We start from the raw sequence: 19,180 nt of genomic DNA on the forward strand, positions 1-19,180 counted from the left end.
CCCCAAAAGGAAGAAAAGAGAAAAGAAATTTGAGCAAATAATGGTAGTGAAAAACTGCTTAAATTTTAAACGATATGAGTACATATTTACAAAGCAGGAACTAGCTGAGGAGATGGCTCTCTGGGTAAAGTGTTTGCTTTGCAAACATGAATTTGTGTCCCTAGCAACCACATAAAAGCATGGTATGGTGGGGGAGATACATTTGCAAGCCCAGCTTTGGGAACTGTGGAAATAGTTAGCTTCCTGCACTTCTCTGGACAATCTGTCTGTCCAATCTGTAAACTCAAGGTTCAGTGAAGGACCCTGTCTGAACCGGTAAGGTTGAGAGTGATACAGAAAGGGACTCCAAGTTTTCCTTTGGTCTCCATGCGCACATATGCAGGCAAACACATCCATACACACACATGCACACACACTGACACATGTCCACAGAAAAGACAGAGTAGGGTGAGTTACTAAAGAAAGAAGGCAGAGAATGACTGTTTAGAAAAGGATTAGGCGTGCTCGCTGGTGCTCAGGACTACTTGCATGTAATTAGAGTGAAAGGTTACTGATTCTTGAGATATTTATACAGCCAAAGAAACCAGAAGTCAGTTCTAAAAGATCTCCTTTCATTGAACAAAGTTCTTGCTGACGAACAGTGGCATATCCGAGGCTCATGTTTCCCAGACAGACTTAATCTAGATGGATGTTGTGACTTGTTCAAATCAATATAGTTAAAGGGATCTATCTGTACTTCATCTGAGTCAAGGAGATTAGGAGGCAGAAATCCCATCCCACTGTTGCATTTCCCATTTTGTCTGCTGGACGTAGGATATTCCAGAGCCAGAGGGTAGAGAAGAGTCAGTCAGTCAGGAAACAGGAAGGAGCCTGGACCTCTGAATCACCAAGTGACAAAGACTCATAAACCTCTTCACATCTTAAATGATATCAAGAAGAAAATATAGGAAAATTGATTGTTCTTTTACAGTTTTGCCAAACTAGGGAGAAAAAGCCTCTGAGTACATTTCCTCCTTCTTTACTATAGCAGTGTTAGAGTTTGATAGAAAAATGATGAAACAGAACCCAGGAAATATGCATATATTAATAGAAGTTGTCAGTGTTTTGTGAAATCTTTTCTGGGGAGGTATGTTCTTCCTCTGGCTAGAATGACAGCTGTTACTGTGCCCCTAGAATGGAATTCCTGGGGAAATTTTCATTTTTCAAGGTTCATAGTTTCAAAAGTCTTACAGCCAAAGAGGGAAGTGCAAGTATCTCTCTTGATAAAGGTTTCTCTCCCATCATGGAACTAACAAAACCATACATAGGTGATAAACAACTGCATTCGATTCATATACAAGAGTGAAACAAGCTACTGATTTATTAAGCCATAGAAATGGTGATGATGTTGACAAAACATTACTCGGAGGTAGAAATGTACCATTACTATCCATCATGGAGAGGAGGAAGTAGAGTCAGAGAAAGCTAAGGAACTCACTCAAAGGCACATGAGTATTTAGGAGTATATTCAGTACTGTCTCCTCTGGACTAGGATTTGATCTGCCTCCTGGGAAAGGGTTGTAACAGGGACAATGGCAGCAATAGTGGCCTCTTTCCAAAGTTACTTAGTGTTGCAGCAGAAAACCAGCCACAAGGTAAACAGAAGACAGCAAGCAAATGTTGTCAGAAAGCTTTACTACTTTTTGAGAAGGAATCACCAGTCTCCCAGAAGCCAGTTAGGAAGATGCAATACGACACTAGAATCCTAACATCTCCATTCAAAGGAGGGGTTTACAAATCCTCTAGATGACATGTAATTGAATCTTGCACTTGACACAGACCCGTGGAAAGTCTAGCAGGGCATGTTTTTACAAGACAGAGCAAAACATGGCTCCATGTAGACATTCTAAGTGTGGCGCGAAAGAGTAAACTAAGTAAGTACAGTGATGGGATGAGAAGCTATTAGAAATTGATAGCTACTTAGAGAGGAAAAGATGGTTTTCTACAGGGATGTGGCTCCTGAGAGATCCCCCATGCTCCAGTAGATGGTTCTACACTCATATCTGCACAGACAGGACTAAGAGAACTCAGTGAGCTGAAAAAAAAAAGAGCACATGAAAGTTGGAAGGGATAGTGGTGTGGAGACATAGGGGAGAGGTCGGAGAGGAAGGAATGGAGATAGATTTGATCAAAACATATTCAATTCATTTTTAAAATTCTCAATACAAAAATTAAACAAAAGAACTATGAGAAGAATAAAACTGGCATTGCTGTTCCCAGTCAGCTCTGCAACCTGGAGAAACTAAATCTCTTCTCTCTCTCTCTCTCTCTCTCTCTCTCTCTCTCTCTCTCTCTCTCTCTCTCTCTCTCTCTCTCTCTCTCTTTCTCCCTGATATACTACACTTCCCAGAACCTGGGAAGAAATGCCCCACCCCCACAAGATCTAAGTTGATTTCACCTCTTCGTATTTGTTTGTTTTGTGTCTTATTTGTGTCTCTGCAAATGATTAACCTTGCAGAGGGTGATTTTGCAAGCCCTTGCTTTAGTCTGTTTCTCCCTTCCCCACCGTGTTGTCACAAATGTCGCATTTGCTCTCCATTCTGCTACTGGCAAGCACAGGAACTCTCCTCTGTTGCTTGTGAGTCTACTATGCAGTCTATTGTGGGCAAAATTCACTATACGATCCCTGCACTTCCTGACTCCAGGCTCAGTGTCCCTGCTCATCCATCCCCCGGCCTGCAAGGAGCAGAACCAGGATCAGAAAGCTGAGGTTTGAAGTCAAAGGTACCTGAATACAAACCCCGATTTTACTACTTATCTCCTATGGGAATTTGGTAAATTACATAAAGCCTAGCTAGGTAACATGAAATAGGTACAATGCTCAAGAAACATTTTGGATCATCGCATAGGCAGTAGATAGGGAGATGGCACTTTTTTGGTTCAACTTTTCTCGAGGAGGATTTTCAAAGTCTCAGAGAATCCACCATTTAGTTTGATGTGCCAACATACTTACTAAGCTGTTAGCAGGAGTTAATTAGGCCTGAAGTGTAGAGGGCCAAAGTGGAGGAAAGGTGCAGATATGGATATAGGGCATTTAAATTTTAATTTTATATACTTTACTTTTTCTAAATAGAGCATCTGATGATTATACAATTTTAAAGCTCTGTCTTTCCCCTTTTAAAAGTATTTTTTAAGGTAACTCATTTAAATAATCTCCCTTTGTATGTGTTTTATCTGTGGCTGAACTCTCCATGGCCAGTCATTATAACCATTTTCTTGGGTGTGCCCTTGGCTGCTGTTTGAATTATTTTCTGTTTTGAATTTATTTTTTTTAATTTTAGTTTACATTGAAACCACAATTCTCCCACCCACCCCTCCTTCCCACCCTCTCACCTCCTCCCCATGCTCACCTTCTATTTACTCTTCCCAATGGGGAAGGCCTCCCATGGGGAGTCAACAAAGTCTGGCACATTAAGTTGGGGACAGGACCAAGCCCCTCCCTCGCATTAAGGCTGAGCATGGCATCCTACCATGGGGAATGGGCTCCAATAAGCTGGCTCATGCACCAGGAATAGATCCTGGTCACTTTCAGGTTCCCCTCAGATAGTCCACGCTTCACCACTGTCTCCCACATGCAGAGGGCCTAGTTTGGTCTCATGGAGGTTCATCAGCTGTTGGGCTGGAGTTCATGGTTTTCCATGAGCTTGGTTCAGCTGTCTCTGTAGATTTTTTCATTGTGATCTTGACCTCCCTTGTTCATATATTCTCTCCTTCCTCCCTCTCTTTGATTGGATTCCCGGAGCTCGGCCTGGTGCTTGGTTGTGGATCTCTGTATCTGGTTCCACCAGTTATTGGATGAAGGCTCTCTGATGATAGTTGGGGTATTCATCAATCTGATTGCAGGGGAAGGCCAGTTTGGGCACCATCTCCACAACTGCTAGGAGTCTTAGCTGGGGCCATCCTTGTGGATTCTTGGGAATTTCCCTAGCACCAGGCTCTCTCTAACAAGATATCTCGTTCAGGATTCTTCCACTTCCTCCCTCCCCCCCCGACCATCCCTCATTTTTCATCTCTCTTCTCCTCCCTTTTATAGCCCCCCATCACTCCCAGGTTACCCAGGAGATATTTTCTATTGTGTGGATGAGAGATACAATCCCACTGCTACCTGAAGCAACCTGAGGGCTTCTTTCCAGCAGCATCAACACAGTTGTATATAGGATCAGTGACTTCATCATAGGAAAGGAGAAGCCAGGATGAACTAGAGTTGGAGTTTGATATGTGAATGTTCATGCATGGCGTATGTGTGGGTGCATTTGCATGTGCATAAGTGTGCAAACATCCTAAGTTAACAACTGATGTCTTCCTCAGGCACTTCTCTACTTAATTCATTAATGAATTTTGAAACATGCTCTTAGTATGAAGCCCCTGGATATCATGATACTTGTTAGGTAGACAGGGCTGCTGACCTGAAACTGACGGAGATCTGCCTCCCACCTGCGAGGATTAAATGTAAACATCGCCATGCCTGGTTCAGCCACCTTTTTTTATTTGTTTGTTTTTCTTGAGATTAATCTTCTGCTGAATCTGGGGTTTACAGATTGAGATAGAATGATTGGTCTGCGATTCCCTGAGGTACTTCTCCAGAGCTGGGATGTAAACCTGTGATTCCCAGCTCCGTGTGCATGTGTGCTGGAAATCTGAATTCAGGTCCTCATGCTTGTACGGGGAACATTTTGTCGCCTAAGCCATGTCCCCTTGGAGTTGGAGTTTCTTAAGAAGAGATTCTGAAATAGATTGAAGCATGGGAATTATAGTAAAAAAGAGGAGTGTTCTTGGAAAGAAGAAGATGCGCCCAAGTGGGCATCTTGACTGCTTAAAGAAGAGTCTTAAATATTTTAGCAGTAGCAAAATATGCAATATTAGAGACTTTCAAGTTACATTTCAAAGGGTTTCTAAGAGAGTTTCCCTCTCTTTCTATTTCCCCTCCTTTTTATGTTTTTTAGAAATATTGTTTATTTTAAAGAAACTGGTACAGACGATGTCCCTTAAGAACTCATGTCCCAGGCCAAAAAGTACAAACAGAATCAAAAGGGGCAATGTCTGTTGTGTAAATTTCTGCCTGAGTAACGTTTTTGCTAACTGCTGAGGAAAATTAGAACTTTTCTCGGGATCTTCAGACAGCCTGCCTTACTCTTAGAATGCTTTCTCTCTCTCCAGTGAAGCCATCTTTGGAGTTAGCTGCATCTGTCTCCTTGACTACAAATGTGATGCTCTTCTTTTGGTCCAGACCCTCAGATTTTTAAAACTAGCTTCAAGCTGAGAACAGGCCATTTTCCCCCAGTTCAGTTCTCTGCACAATTTCTATCTCCCATCGCAAATCAGAGTCCTGGAGTGAAGCAGCTGCGTGCTGGACCTTCAGGGCCAATTGGAAGAGCGTAGGAAAGTTTACACTGCTTGGCCTTTTTATCACCACGAACCTGAAAATGTACAGCCCTGAAAAGGGCAGTCTCTCTGTGCACACATGACATTTTGTTAAATGAAAAAAGGACAATATTAAGGGAGCTGAAGTTTGATCACTAAAAATCAACACAAAAATAACAACCAATAGTGAATTTTGAACACTAGAATTCAGATTAGCAGATGTTCTAAAGAGCTGGAGTGTCCGTATTCAATTTTCATTTTGAACACGTTACAAAAGAACCTATTTTAAAAATAGAAAATGATTGAGAGAAAAGGAAACAGTAAAAAGAATTTGTGACACCATCAAATGGCACTCCTCCCCCATCCAGTTTGTTTTTGATGAACATCAGCCTCATCTTCTTCCATTCCCAGTTATTGTGGAGTATGTTCATCAGCAATTCTCTGCCCTTCAAAGAGAAATCCAAATGAATCTGTTGGCCCTCCCTGTCTTTGTGATTTTCTTTTGAGTTTCTTCTGATGTGTTGCTATTTTCACTTTGAAATGTATCTCACTGCTATCCTATCCAATAACTTCGAGTTTAATGTATTCCCCTTCCTTCTTGTCCCCTAAGTCCTCAGTTGAAGGTTTTATCTCCTGGTCAGATATGGTGATAGTGGCTTTATTGGAGATCTGTGCACCACAGTGGCCTCTGCAAGGCACATCCTTACTCTCTCTGTTTTCCTTCAGTTTTCAGTAAGTGAAATTACAAGGTGTCTTCAGGGTTCTGTATCTTGTATGGCTTGTAATCTGATGAATCAAGGGTCACAAGGGTCGCGCAATGATGTGAAGTAAAGACATGTACTTTACAGCAAATGGGGCTTCTAATGAGATTCCTAGAAAATTGTAGGTTTGCTGCTGGGGAAGAAGAAAGACCATATATCACTTAAGGGCTTAAGCATAGAATATTGGTGTTTTAACACGATAATTTAAAATAGCTTTCTTTAAAAAGTTTTATTTGTTTTTATTTTATGTGTCTCTTAGTTATTGTTCTATTGCTGTGAAGAGACACCATGATCATAGCAAGTCCTATAAAAGAAAGCATTGAATTGGGGGACTGCTTACAGTGTCAGAGGCTTTGTCATCATGGTTGGGGGCATGGCAGCACACAGGTGGGTATGATGCTAGAAAGGTAGCTGAGAACTACATCCTGATGCACTGGAAGCAGGCAGAGACACTGGGCTGGGTGTGGGTGTTGACACCTCCAAGCCAACTCCCAGTGACACACCTCCTCAATAACGCCACACTTTCTTCAACAAAGCCATACTTCCTAATCCTCCCTGGATAGCTTTTCAATTGGGGACCAAGTCTGTAAACTTAAGAGTCCACGGGGTGTCAATCTAACTCAAATAATCACATTCCACTCCCTGTCCCCATTAGGCCTATAGCCATATCTTAATGCAAAATGTGCTCAGTCCAAGATCAAAAGTCCCCATAGCCTTTCACAGACTCAACACTGTTTAAAAGTCCAAAGTCTGTTCTTAGACTCACAGAAATCTTGTAACTGTAATCCTCTGTAAAATCAAAATCAAAAGCAGATCACATACTACCAACATACAATAACACAGGATATATATTACCGGGCTAGAGAGATGGCTCATAGGTTAAGAGCACTGCCTGCTCTTTCAGAGGTTCTGAGTTCAATTCCTGCAACCAGATGGTGGCTCACAACTATCTATAATGAGATCTGGTGCCCTCTTCTGGTGTGCAAGCACACATGCAGGCAGAACACTGTATACATAATAAATAAGCATTTTTAAAAAAGAGAAAAAAGGAATATACATTATCATTTCCAAAGGGAGGAAAGGGCATGTAGGGAGGAAATACTGGACCAAAGCGTGACTGAAAACCAGCAGGGAAATCTACAAATTCTACATTTCCATGCCTGATGTCAAAGTGCTTTTCAGATCTCCTCCTATCAACTTTATTGGAGCTCGTTTCTCAGCCACTGTTCCACTTTCCTCGGCAGGTATCCTAGAACCATGGCAACTCCAACATTTTGGAGTCTTGAAAGTTTCAAATTTGCAGCTCCATGCATTGGCCTCATTGGACCTCCATACCGAGGCTTCCCTTACCTTACACCTGGCCTCAGCAGCTTTTTTTAGCCCTGGAGGGAGAGTGCACAACCCCTTAAAGCCAAACCCAAGTGGTCCCAAAGCTACCAAATCTGCCTCTGCCTAGGGCCAAAACCTGAGCCCCTGGATTACTCTTATTTGCCTAAACTTTGACTTGTTGATAGTTCCCTGCACTGCTCCTTCAATGCATTTATTCAAGTTGGGAATTAAGCTGTGTGGGACCTCGCCCCCAGGTCACTACTCCCTTTATCTCATTTAGCATCAGGCATTTCTTTAAACTCTTTATCTCCTTGAGCACAGGATTTAGATCCAACATTACTCTTCCTGTTTAACCCCACAGGTCAGGGAACCCTGATTGCTCTTCCAGCTGATAAGGGAGGGGAACTTGATGGGGGGAGGGGGAGGGAAATGGGAGGCGGTGGTGGGGAGGAGGCAGAAATCCTTAATAAAGAAATAAATTTAAAAAAAAAACCATTACTCTTCCTGGTGTCTGTTTTCTCTTTACACTACACATTTTGTGTTTCTGCAGTGTAGATCTGTATCAAAGTGATTCCAGCTAACTACAAGACAACAGTCAATACTAGGCTCTCTTGAAATCTATCAATCCATTAATCCAAAATTCTTCACTTTAGCCTTTGCCAGAGGAAAAGAGCAAAAAACCAACCACATTCTCTAGCAAAATGTCATAAGAATGATCTCGAGGCCAGTCGCTAATATTTTTCCTCTCCGAAACCTTCTTGTGCAGGGTTGTCACTGTCCACATGTCCCTTAGCATCCCTGTCTATGCTCCTACTCAGAGGACCCAGTAAGTCCAGCATAAAGAATTCAACCATGCTTTCCTTGGCCAAAGATCCTGGGTAAGGATGGGAACAGTTAGTGGTATGTGGTGGTTCGAGTAAGATTCACCCCCATAGGCTCATATATTTGCATGGATGGTCCTCAGTTAATGTGCTGTCTGGGAATGACTAAGGGGTATAACTTTGTTGCAAGAGGTGTGCCCATGTGGGAGGATGTGTGTTACAGGGAGTAGGCGTGGAGTGGAGTTTGGGAGTTTTAAGAGCCCACATTTATTCCAGTCTCTCTCTCTTTCTCTCTCTCTCTCTCTCTCTCTCTCTCTCTCTCTCTCTCTCTCTCTCTCTCTCTGTGTCTGTGTCTCTCTGTCTCTCTGTCTCTCTGTCTCTCTGTCTCTCTCTCTCTCTCTCTCTCTCTCTCTCTCTCTCTCTCTCTCTCTCTCTCTCTCCTGCCAATGGATCAGGATGTAGTTCTCTAACATCATGCCTGCCTGAGTGCTGCTATGCTCCCCACCACAATGATCATGGACTCATCCTCTGAAACTGTAAGCAAGGCCCTGGTTAAATGTTTTCATTTATAAGAGTTGCTGTCATCATCGTATCTCTTCACAGCAATAAAGCAGCAACTAACATAATATGTATGGGCATCTCAACTGCATGTATGTCTATGGACCATGTGTGTGTAAATGTCCTTGGAGGACAGGAGAGGGCATCAAATACTCTGGAACTTGAATTACAGATGTCTGTATTATCTTGTGGGTATTGGGAACAGAACTCCGGACCTCTGCAAGAGGGGTATGTGCTCTTAACTTCTCAGCCAATCTTTCCAGTTCCAAAAATACTTTCAGATAAAAGGAATATTGTCAATTATGATGGAAGTGTTGACACTCAGTTGGCAAGAGGCTTCACTCTTCCAGGGTGAAGGGCTCCCTTCCCTTTTCAAGTTCCTTTCAGTTTTCTTGTTTCTATCCTGCTTCGAAGGTATCTGACAAAGATAACTGCAGAATGAAAAACTGCTTCAGTGCACAGTTTAAGGGTATTTCAGGCCATCACAAGAGACAAGTCCCCGATAGAACATCCCCATTGTCTCAGTGTGTGGGTGCACCCCTCGCGGTCCTGAGTTCCTTGCTCGTGCTCCGTCTCCTTCTGCTCCTGATTTGGACCTTGAGATTTCTGTCCGGTGCTCCCATGTTGTCTGAAAAAGCATGGGATTAATCCGGACTAGCTGAACATAGTGGACAATGAGGAATACTGAGAACTCAAGAACAATCGCAGTGGGTTTTTGATCCTACTGCACGTACTGGCTTTGGGGGAGCCTAGGCAGTTTGGTTGCTCACCTTAGGAGACCTGGATAGAGGTGGGTGGTCCTTGGGCTTCCCACAGGTCAGGGAACCCTGATTGCTCTTCGAGCAGATGAGGGAGGGGGACTTGATCGGGGGAGGGGGAGGGAAATGGGAAGCGGTTGCGGGGAGGAGGCAGAAATCCTTAATAATTAAATAAAAAAAAATTAAAAAAAAAGAGACAAGTCCCCAACAGCAGTGTTCATAATGGTCACTGTCACAGAAGTGTGTGGTATAGACTCCTTTCATAGGGACAAGAATGAATGTAGTGGCATTTCATTGTATTTTTATAAATAAAGACTGCGTGAAGATCTGAGAGTACAACCATCCCACTGATCATCTTTACAGACCAGGTTAGGGTAACACACACACGCACACACACACACACACACACACACCTTTAATCCCAGTAGCCACACTAGTTGCCATAGAAACTGGGTGGTTCATGCCTTTAATCCTAGCCCTAGAGAAGAATATAAGATGGGGGAGGGGAGGGAGACAGCTCTCTGAACCAGGGAATGGTGCCACTCACAATGGGTTTGTTCTTCCTACATCAATTAACAATCAAGACAATCTCTCCCACGGATGTGCCTATAGGCCAATCTGATCTATATGCAATTCCTCAATTTAAATTCTCTTACCAGTTACTTCTAATAAGTTGCTTACATTGCTATATGTAGCACCATCTTATTTCCTGTATTGCTGAGTAATATTCTGCTATATGAACACACGATAGTTTGTTTATTCGATTCTTTTTCACAGACAGTGGGGTTAATTTTTATGGATGGGGCTAGTACACATCAAAGACGCTACTAAGATTATTACTCAACTCTTTTGGAAGCACATGTTTTCCTTTCTCTACAGTAATAACACAGTGATGGAATTGTTGGATCCTGTGTTGAGAATATTTTTGACTTTGTGGGAAGCTGCTAAACTGTTTCCTAAAGCAGTAGTTCTGTTTTGTGTATCACCCTTCATGTGCGAGAGTGTTACAGTAGCTTCACACACTTGCCAACAGCAACTGATGCCAATCTTTTGATTTCAGCTATTCTAGAAAGTGTAATTTCTTTCTACTTTGATGCTGCTTTTATTTAATTTTTTATTTACAAACATTTGGCTTTATTTTAAGCCTCCCATTATAGTGATTACAGAGCAACCTTTTTTTCTCATTTGCCACAGGTTTCTTTCTATTCTTTTTTAATTAATTATTTTATTTAATAGTCATGCATGCAGACAATGTTTCTGGATCCATTATGCTCTCATTCCCTTCCCCATTCCTCCCCTATCATAAATACTTTTCCTTCCCAACTTCATGTGTTTTTCTCCTTCTTTAAAAGTTTAATACCCGTGCAGTCCTCTCGGTGCTACCAGTATGTCCATGGGAGCATGGGTAGCCTCCCAGATGCCGCATCCTTGAGGAAAACAAGTCTCTCCCAGCAGCTGTGTATCGTCAATAGCTTCTCAGATTGAGGTGGGAATGCACGAGCCCCTCCCCCATCCATATTGGGATTTAGCGTTGGCTTGATTTTGTGCAAGCCTTGTACATTCTCACAGCTGTTGGGAGTTTATGTGTGCACTGTGCTGTCATGTTAAGAAAATGCATGTGTCACTAGAGACATCTACTTCCTTTCACTCTTCCAGTCTTTCCACTTCTACAGCCTTGGGGAAATGAGGTGTGTCACGGATGTCCCATTCAGAGCTGAACAATCCACAGTCTCTTGTTCTATGCAATAACAATTAAGAGTTTCTGTATTAATCACCATCTACTGTAAAAAGAAGCTTCCCTGATGGGAGGTGATAGACATCCCAATCTATTAGTATAAATGTAAGAACTTGTGGGGGACAGGTTATTATTTATTTAGCAGAATAAAAGAGCTATTTTTCCCCCCTGGGACCTATGGTATAACCAGCCCAGATTTTTTTCTTTGTTTTTTTTGTTTTGTTTTGTTTTGGTTTTGGTTTGGTTTGGATTGTTTATTTGTTTTTTCCTTTTTGTTTTTTTGGCTCAGTTAGTAGTATTAGCTGGGGTCCCACTTACGGCAAGCACCTTAAATCCAATCAGAAAATGGCTAGTTTACATGATGGCATTTGTGCCTCTGTTGTACCAATGGGCATATCTTGCCAAGATAGTCATTATTGTCACTCACGTGTTTCACAGCTGGGTAAGGTGGATGATGACTTTTCTCTCCAGCTAACGTGACAAGAACTTCTCCACACTGGGGAAGTTAGCCACTAGGAATGAAGCTTTGAGGGTGGCAATAGTTGGATTTCTCCGTGTCCTCTGACACAGGTATGTGATATCTTCAGCGACTTTAAGCTATTGATTATTTAGAGATACTACACAGCTTTAGAAGGCTTCATTTCTCCGGAGCACCATTTCGTTTATAAAGGCAGTTGAGCGGGGCTGAGGCTGGAGCTCAGTGACAACACTTTCTTGGATGAACAAGGTCTTGACTTCAGTTACTAGAACTGCAAAAAGAAACTGAGTGACTAGAACAGAATTCCAATGATTCCAATTCTTTCATGTCCCACCAATAATTATCATCATGATTTAATGCTGGGTATTTCATACAATTAGAAAAATCGCTTTGCATTATTAATAGCTATAAATGATTGCTTACATTAATTTGAATTATTGGGCCTATACAATTCTAAGGATTTGATCAATGTGTGATGGCATACCTACATCAACATGAAATGGGTAATTGCATGTACCCAGGACAGTTTCATCATTATCTAAATGTCCTTTGCACTCTACCTGTGTACCTCACACAGGCTGTCCTAAGCCCTCTCTATATTTTTGTCTTGTCCAGAATTTCATATGATTTGGATCATATGATATGTTGTTTTTGTAAACTGGCTTCTTTATCTTAGAAGTATGCACTAACATTCCTCTCTTTTTATCTTTTTGTAGTTTGATAGCTCATTCATTTTTATTGATAAAAGAAAATCACAGTTTGGCTACTCATTCACTTCTGGAAGGATAGCATGTTTGTTTGACAAGCCTTGGTTAAACTGCTGTAAACAGTCACATACAGATTTTTGTATTGACATACGTGGTTAAACTGTGCGGGTTGAATTCAGCACTGTAAGAAAATTTCAAACTGTCTTTCACAGTGCCATATTGTTTTATAGTCTCACTTGTCCTCAAGAAAAGATCCTCTTGTCAGGATTTGGCATTGACAAATTCAAAAAAATAGTTCTGCTATGTTCACAGGTTTGAGTTGATACATTAATCTAGTTTTAGCCTTCATTTTTTGTATGGCATATTACAAAAGTCATCATTTATAAACATATATCTGTCAAAGTTTTTCTTCATTTTTAAATTATTTAATCCTGTTCAAATGTGTGTAATATAATATTTGCCATGTTAACTACTTTTAAATATATCACTCAGTAGCTATTGTTTAGTTCATATTTTTGTACAATCAATATCCAGAATGATTTCATCTATACAAAATGAAACTCTATGCATATTAAAGAGTATTCTGGCTTCCCAGCTGCCTTATCTTCAGATCTTATTAGCACTATTATGTTTTCCTTATCTATGAATTGGATCATTATCGTTATTTCTAATTTTGTACGTTGAACATTTTTATTTATCTGATTTTGTAGATTTAACATGTGGTTGCTTTCCGGGACTGATGAAATGGCTCAGCTCAGCAGTTAAGATGGTTTGCTGCACAAGCGTGAAGACCCAGCCAGTCATGGGATTGCACACCCCATTAAGCCCAGCATTGAGTGGGCTGAAGACAGGAGGATCTCTGGAACTGCTGCCTTCCAGCCTAGTGTATGTGTTTTGGGGGAGGGAAATCTGAGCTCTAAATTCAGGACATAACTTGTCATGAAGGACTAAAGCAGAGGGGGGCTGAGAGAGATGGCTCAGTGGTTAAGAGCAGAGGACTTGATTTTGGTTCTCAGCACCCATGTTCAGGTGCCTCACAACCAACTGTAACGAACTCCTGCTCCAAAGAGATCTGATGCCTCTGGCCTCCTTGGGTGAGTACACGCACACACATAACTAAAAATAATTTTAAAAAAATATATTTTTGTCTTCTGTCAAGAAATGATCCTGTTGCCTGGATTTGGTATTGCCAAATTTGATATATGTATTTGTTTTTTGCATGGTATCAGGTTTGAGTTGACATCTTAATGTAATTTAAATGTATATTTTTCTTATAACATATGATATTATCATACATGTATCCATATAAAGACTCACACAAATACATAGTTCAGAGTAATAAAATCCATTACAAAAGTGAGGCATAGAATAATAGAGAAAACCAAATGTCATGCTCTGGCCTACTTGAGTACACATAGGCTTGTAGACTCCCCCTCCCCACATAGATACATAAACCACATACATATACCACACTCACATACATACACAGAAAAATAATAATAGTTAACTAAAGTGAAAATGTTTAGCTATAGAGAGGTGGCTCAGTAGATAAAGTGTTTGCTGTGCTAACATGAGGATCTGGCTTCAGAACTCTCGCATTCACATAAACAACGGAAGTGAAAGAGAGTCTATGATGCCAACAACTTGGAGCTGTGCTGGCTAGTTTTTGTAAGCTTAACACAAGCCAGTCACCTGGGCAGAGAGAACCTTGATTCAAGAATTACCTCCGCTAGAGTGGCCTACAGGCAAGCCTGTAGGGGCATTTTCTTGATTAATGGTTGATGTGGGAGGGCACAGGTACTGTGCCAGTGCCACCACTAGGTAGGTAGGTGGTTCTGGGTTGCGTGAGAATGCAGGCTGAGCAAGCCATTAGAATCAAGCCAGTAAGTAGTACTGCGCGGTGGCAGTTGCTTTAGTTCCTGCCCTGCCTTTCTTTGATTATGGACTGTGACGTGGAACTGCATGTAAGCCAAACACGCCTACTCTCCCAAGTGGCTTTTGATCAGTATCACAATAGAAGCCTAACTAAAACAGAAAGGAAATGGTTACTTTAAGTGACCTATTTGCAAGGTGTTCATCATAGTTGGAAAACATATGAGTGGACCAGTGAGGAAGACCAATGGGGAAGGGTACTTTGTCAATAAGGTTGGCAATCTGACGGACTCAGGTGGTGGGGGTGGAAGAAGAAAATGAGCTTCTCCAAGTTGTCCACTGCCTCTCCATGAGCTTCTGTGGCACATGTTACACCCTCTCCATAGAAAATAAATAAATGCAGAAGAAAAAACATATTCATAAGAACATTTAAGTTAGAGTTTGAACAACGATTGGGCACTAGAGCCTTGTCAGGTAGATATGTAACAATCCCCATCACAGAAGGCTCCTTAGTTCCCCTGTTTTATCCAGAATGAACTCTGTAATAGCCTTGGAATCCCTAGTGGCTCCTGTGATGTCACCCCTCACTTTTCTGTTATCTGCCACTTTCCCCCTTTCCATTGGACTAATGATGTATCGAATTCATTGATTGCTCCCATTGTTCCTTAGTTTTCTTCTTCATTAATTTCCACTCTGATATTTATTAGCTTAATTTGGGTTTTACTCTCTATTTTAGGATTTTGTAGGTAGAAGTTGAGGTTACCAATAGGAGACCATATTATTCAGACACAAAAGGAGAATAGATATTTTCCGTACTGTGGGCCCCATACTCTTTGTTGCAATTTCTGAAATTTGCCATTAAAACATAATCACACAATTGCGTACATGAATTGGTGTTGCTTGGGTTCCATATAATATTATTTATCAAAGTAGGTGAGAATCTGCCTTAGGTCTTTTCCTTTCATTTGCTGACTACAGGTTAGGTTGAAAGAATGAACATTTCATTCCTTTTAAATGAGTTGAATGGGGACACAGCTTTAGCTCTAATTCAATTTAGTGCATAGCCGACGAGGCTAATTCCCAGTTGCACCACTGCCACCACTTTTAATTTGACGTTATTTGATTTGCAAAGGCTTTGGCTGTAGTACCTAATATTTTAGGTTTGTTTGGATTCTGGTTTGCACAGCCTAAAGTCCAAAAAGTATAGGAGCATAATTACTGCAGTTTTTCTCTGCCTTCTAGCCTATTTTCCACCAATACAATCTGGACAAATATTCAGGATGTATCTGTACGATGAATCATTGGTTCATGTGAATTCTCTCTACATCTGGGGCCCATCTAGTTCATATATTTGGCCTATTTTTAGCACAGCACACACAGTACTCTTTTCATACTGTGCATTAGATTGTGTACCTCTCCTTCTCAACCCCCTCCAGGAGAGTCGAATTTCATTCAGAGGCAAAGACAGTGTCTTTCTAATTGCCGACAGGCCCTTCAGATTCTGTCTGCTGTACTTAGTCTTCTCTATCTAATCTCTCTGTTCCTTTTACTCCATCGATGTGGCCTTATTGATTTTCTGCTGATATATCAAGAGCATTCTTATTTTAGGTTCTTTGCTCTGCCTCTACCACACTTGGATTGTTTCTGCCAGATATCTGCTTGACTATGTTTCCCACTTCCTTCAAATCTCTTCTTCAAAATCAATTTCTCAGCGAGAGTTACTACAACAAAAGCTATTTAAAACTGCATATGGTTGGTATTTTTTGGCTTTGAATCGTTTTTATTTTCAAATCAAGATGTATATATTGTAACACAAATGAACTTTAAGGGCACTATACTAGGTCAAACAAGCCAGTCGGAAAAGAACAGTTGCTGCATGGAAAGAGGAGCTACAGCAGCTAGGGTCTCAGTTGCATTTCCATGACAGGGAGAAAGTAGCCAAGCACTAGAAGCCGAGGGGAGATTGATGGTCACCAGGTGCTGGGGGAGTGAGGAAAGAGGAGCTACAGCAGCTAGCGTCTCAGTTGCTGGGCTTTTAGCTTTGCCGGATAGAAAAGCCCCAGAGATATGTTAGAAGCAATGTGTACTACTTTATTGTGCACTTTCAATTTTAGGCTGTGCTTTCTTCACACACAGGAAAGAAATCAACAAGCACAAATTAAATTTAGCCAATTAGATGAAAGAACAGAAAGGTCAATTTTGACTTCTGGTTTAATCGTGAGCAAAGAAAGACCTGAACAATCACTATTCCCTGGCTCGCAAAAACTAAAAATCGAGGGAATTCAAAACAGATATTTTTTTCACTTTTACTTCTTTATTTCTTTTTAAATTAAATACATAATTTTTGAAAAGAGCCTATCACTTGAAGGGGTATGCAAGGGGTTTGAAGGTGGGTATAAAGGGAAGGAGAAGTGATGTAATTCCATTTCAATTAAAAACACCAAAGAAATTATCAGGCTGAATTTTCAGGGCAAATACCACATTTCGGAATGGAGAGAAAGAACCTGGAGAGTCCCAGGCAGGTTTTTGCCAGAGCTAGAATCCACTAAGGTTCTCACGCATGTGGCTACTTTGAGGAGACACCTGTGGAGGATAGCAATCTGAGGGCAAGGGAGGGCAAGGCCACCACAGTTGTCTGAGCTTTACCTCCAGAAAGCTCATTAGCTTTTCATAATGGAAAGCCCAAGGACGCCACTGTTGTTTGGCAGGAGAACAAGTGTGCATTAAAAGACCTGCTCTCCACAGCAGCAGACTTTACCGGAGCTCCATGACATCTGAAAATGTATCCCATTGGCTTCAGCTGCCTCCCATCTCTCTCCCTCCCTCCCTCCCTCCCTCCCTCCCTCCCTCCCTCCCTCCCTCCCTCCCTCCCTTTTTGTCTTTGTGAGGGTTCCTAGTTTTTTTTTCAATTTCTTAATTTCTATTTAAAATTTTTGGTGGTATATGTTGATCATATTCTTTACCCTCCCCCAACTTACTTCACATCCTCCCTGACTCTATACCCACACAACTGAACATTGTCTTTTAAAAACCCACAAAATAGAAGCAACAGCAAAGTAAAAAAAAAAAAAAAGCAACAAGAATCAAAACAGACAGACTGAAGAAAGAGAAAAATCAATAAAACAAGAAAGAAAAAGAAAATGCATGAAAACATCATGAAGTCTATTTTGTGTTGGGCAACTATTCCTGGGTATTGGACCTGCCCTAGACTGTGGTTGATATACCCAGTGGCACTGCATGGGAGAAAACTGATTTTTCCCCTTTTCCAGTAGGTATTGACTGCAAATAGCTTCTCGGTTAGGTATGGAACTTTGTGTCCATGTCTCCTTCTCAGTGCTGAGATTTTGTCTGGTTTGAGTCTGTGCAGGTCTTTCATGTGCTGTTACAGTCTCTGTAAGCTCATGTGCATATCAGCCCAGTTGTGTCCGGAAGATGCTGTTTTCTTGGGATCATCCACTACCTCTAGCTCTTAAAATCTTTCCACCTCTGCATCTGCATCTTATTCTGTAGCCTGCCACTTTGCTGGAATGACAATGTGCTTTGCTGGTTAAAAATTATAGTCCATGTATGTAAACGGAGAGAAGCGTGAAATATTAAATTGATGGTGGGAAAAAGAAAAAATGAGGAACTTAAAATTGTGTAAGCAGTAAAATCAATTAAAGAAAAGTTCAGCCTATTGGTTCAGGTCTGCATTCCTAATTACTGTGAGGCTGATGCAGGAAGGTTGGAAGTTCAAAGCCTGCTGAAGCTATAGAGTGAAATCAAGGCTGCCTGAGAATCCTAATGAAATCCCATCTGAAATAAGCTAAAAGAAACTATGAATTTAGCTCAGTGGTATAGTGCTTGATTATCATCTCAAATCTCAAATATCACAAAATAAAGTGAACTTTAAAAGCAAAACAAAAAAAACAAAATAATTCATTTTTCAAGCTATTTTTACTCAAAAGCAGTAATTCTCAAGCTATGAGTTTAACCCCTTTAGGGATCGAAGGGCTGAAGAGAATGACCCTTTAACAGAGGTCCTCTAAGTACACCAGAAAACACAGATGTTTACATTATGCTTCACAACAGAAACTAAATTGCAGTTATGAAGTAACAATGAAAGTGGGTTTATGGTTGGGGTCACGAGAACATGAGGAACTGTATTAAAGGGTCACAGTGTTAGTGAGGTTGAGAACTGGTACTTAAAGAACCTAAAGATGATTTTGTTAGGGACAAGGTACTCTTTAAGTCAAAACCACAGTTTTATATAAAACTGGGAAGAATTCCAGAAGAAAAAATAAATGAAGGTAAAACAAAATCCTCCATTTTTCTTAGTTTCTCTAAAAGGCAAAAGATGGATTAAAATAAAAAAATACAACACTACATTACAGACTTGTAGCATTAGAAGACAAGAAATGAATGGTAGGATAGGCCTGAAGAATTTGAAATGCTTTATTCAAAGGTATGTGTGTTGCATATGAAGTGGTGAAGTGTTATTTGAAGGGGGATTTAGGCTAATTAAGATGCCTACTGGAACTTAAGATTACTACTTAAGAAGTTTAAAAATAAATGAAATGTAAACTCAAGTAAAACCAGAGAAGCCTAAAAAGAGCGAGTACGATGAATGGAAGATAATAAACATGGAAGTTATTATCACTAATCAAAATGTACTGATTGTGATAAAGGACATAGCCTGGATCCACTAATTAAAACATAAAAGGCAATGCAAAACAGGTTCTGAGTACATATTGTTCTTAAAAACTGAATTAGTTTATTGAG

General features: G+C 40.8%; 1 pseudogene; it reads right to left on the bottom strand.

Moving 5' to 3' along the window:
• Positions 1-5,742: 5,742 nt before the first annotated feature.
• On the bottom strand, positions 5,743-8,274 carry LOC121436664 (annotated as a pseudogene).
• Positions 8,275-19,180: the final 10,906 nt, after the last annotated feature.

Source organism: Microtus oregoni, unplaced genomic scaffold (genome assembly GCF_018167655.1).
Source record: "Microtus oregoni isolate MIOR12 unplaced genomic scaffold, Mior012 000050F_001, whole genome shotgun sequence".
Classification (NCBI taxonomy): Eukaryota; Metazoa; Chordata; class Mammalia; order Rodentia; family Cricetidae; genus Microtus; species Microtus oregoni.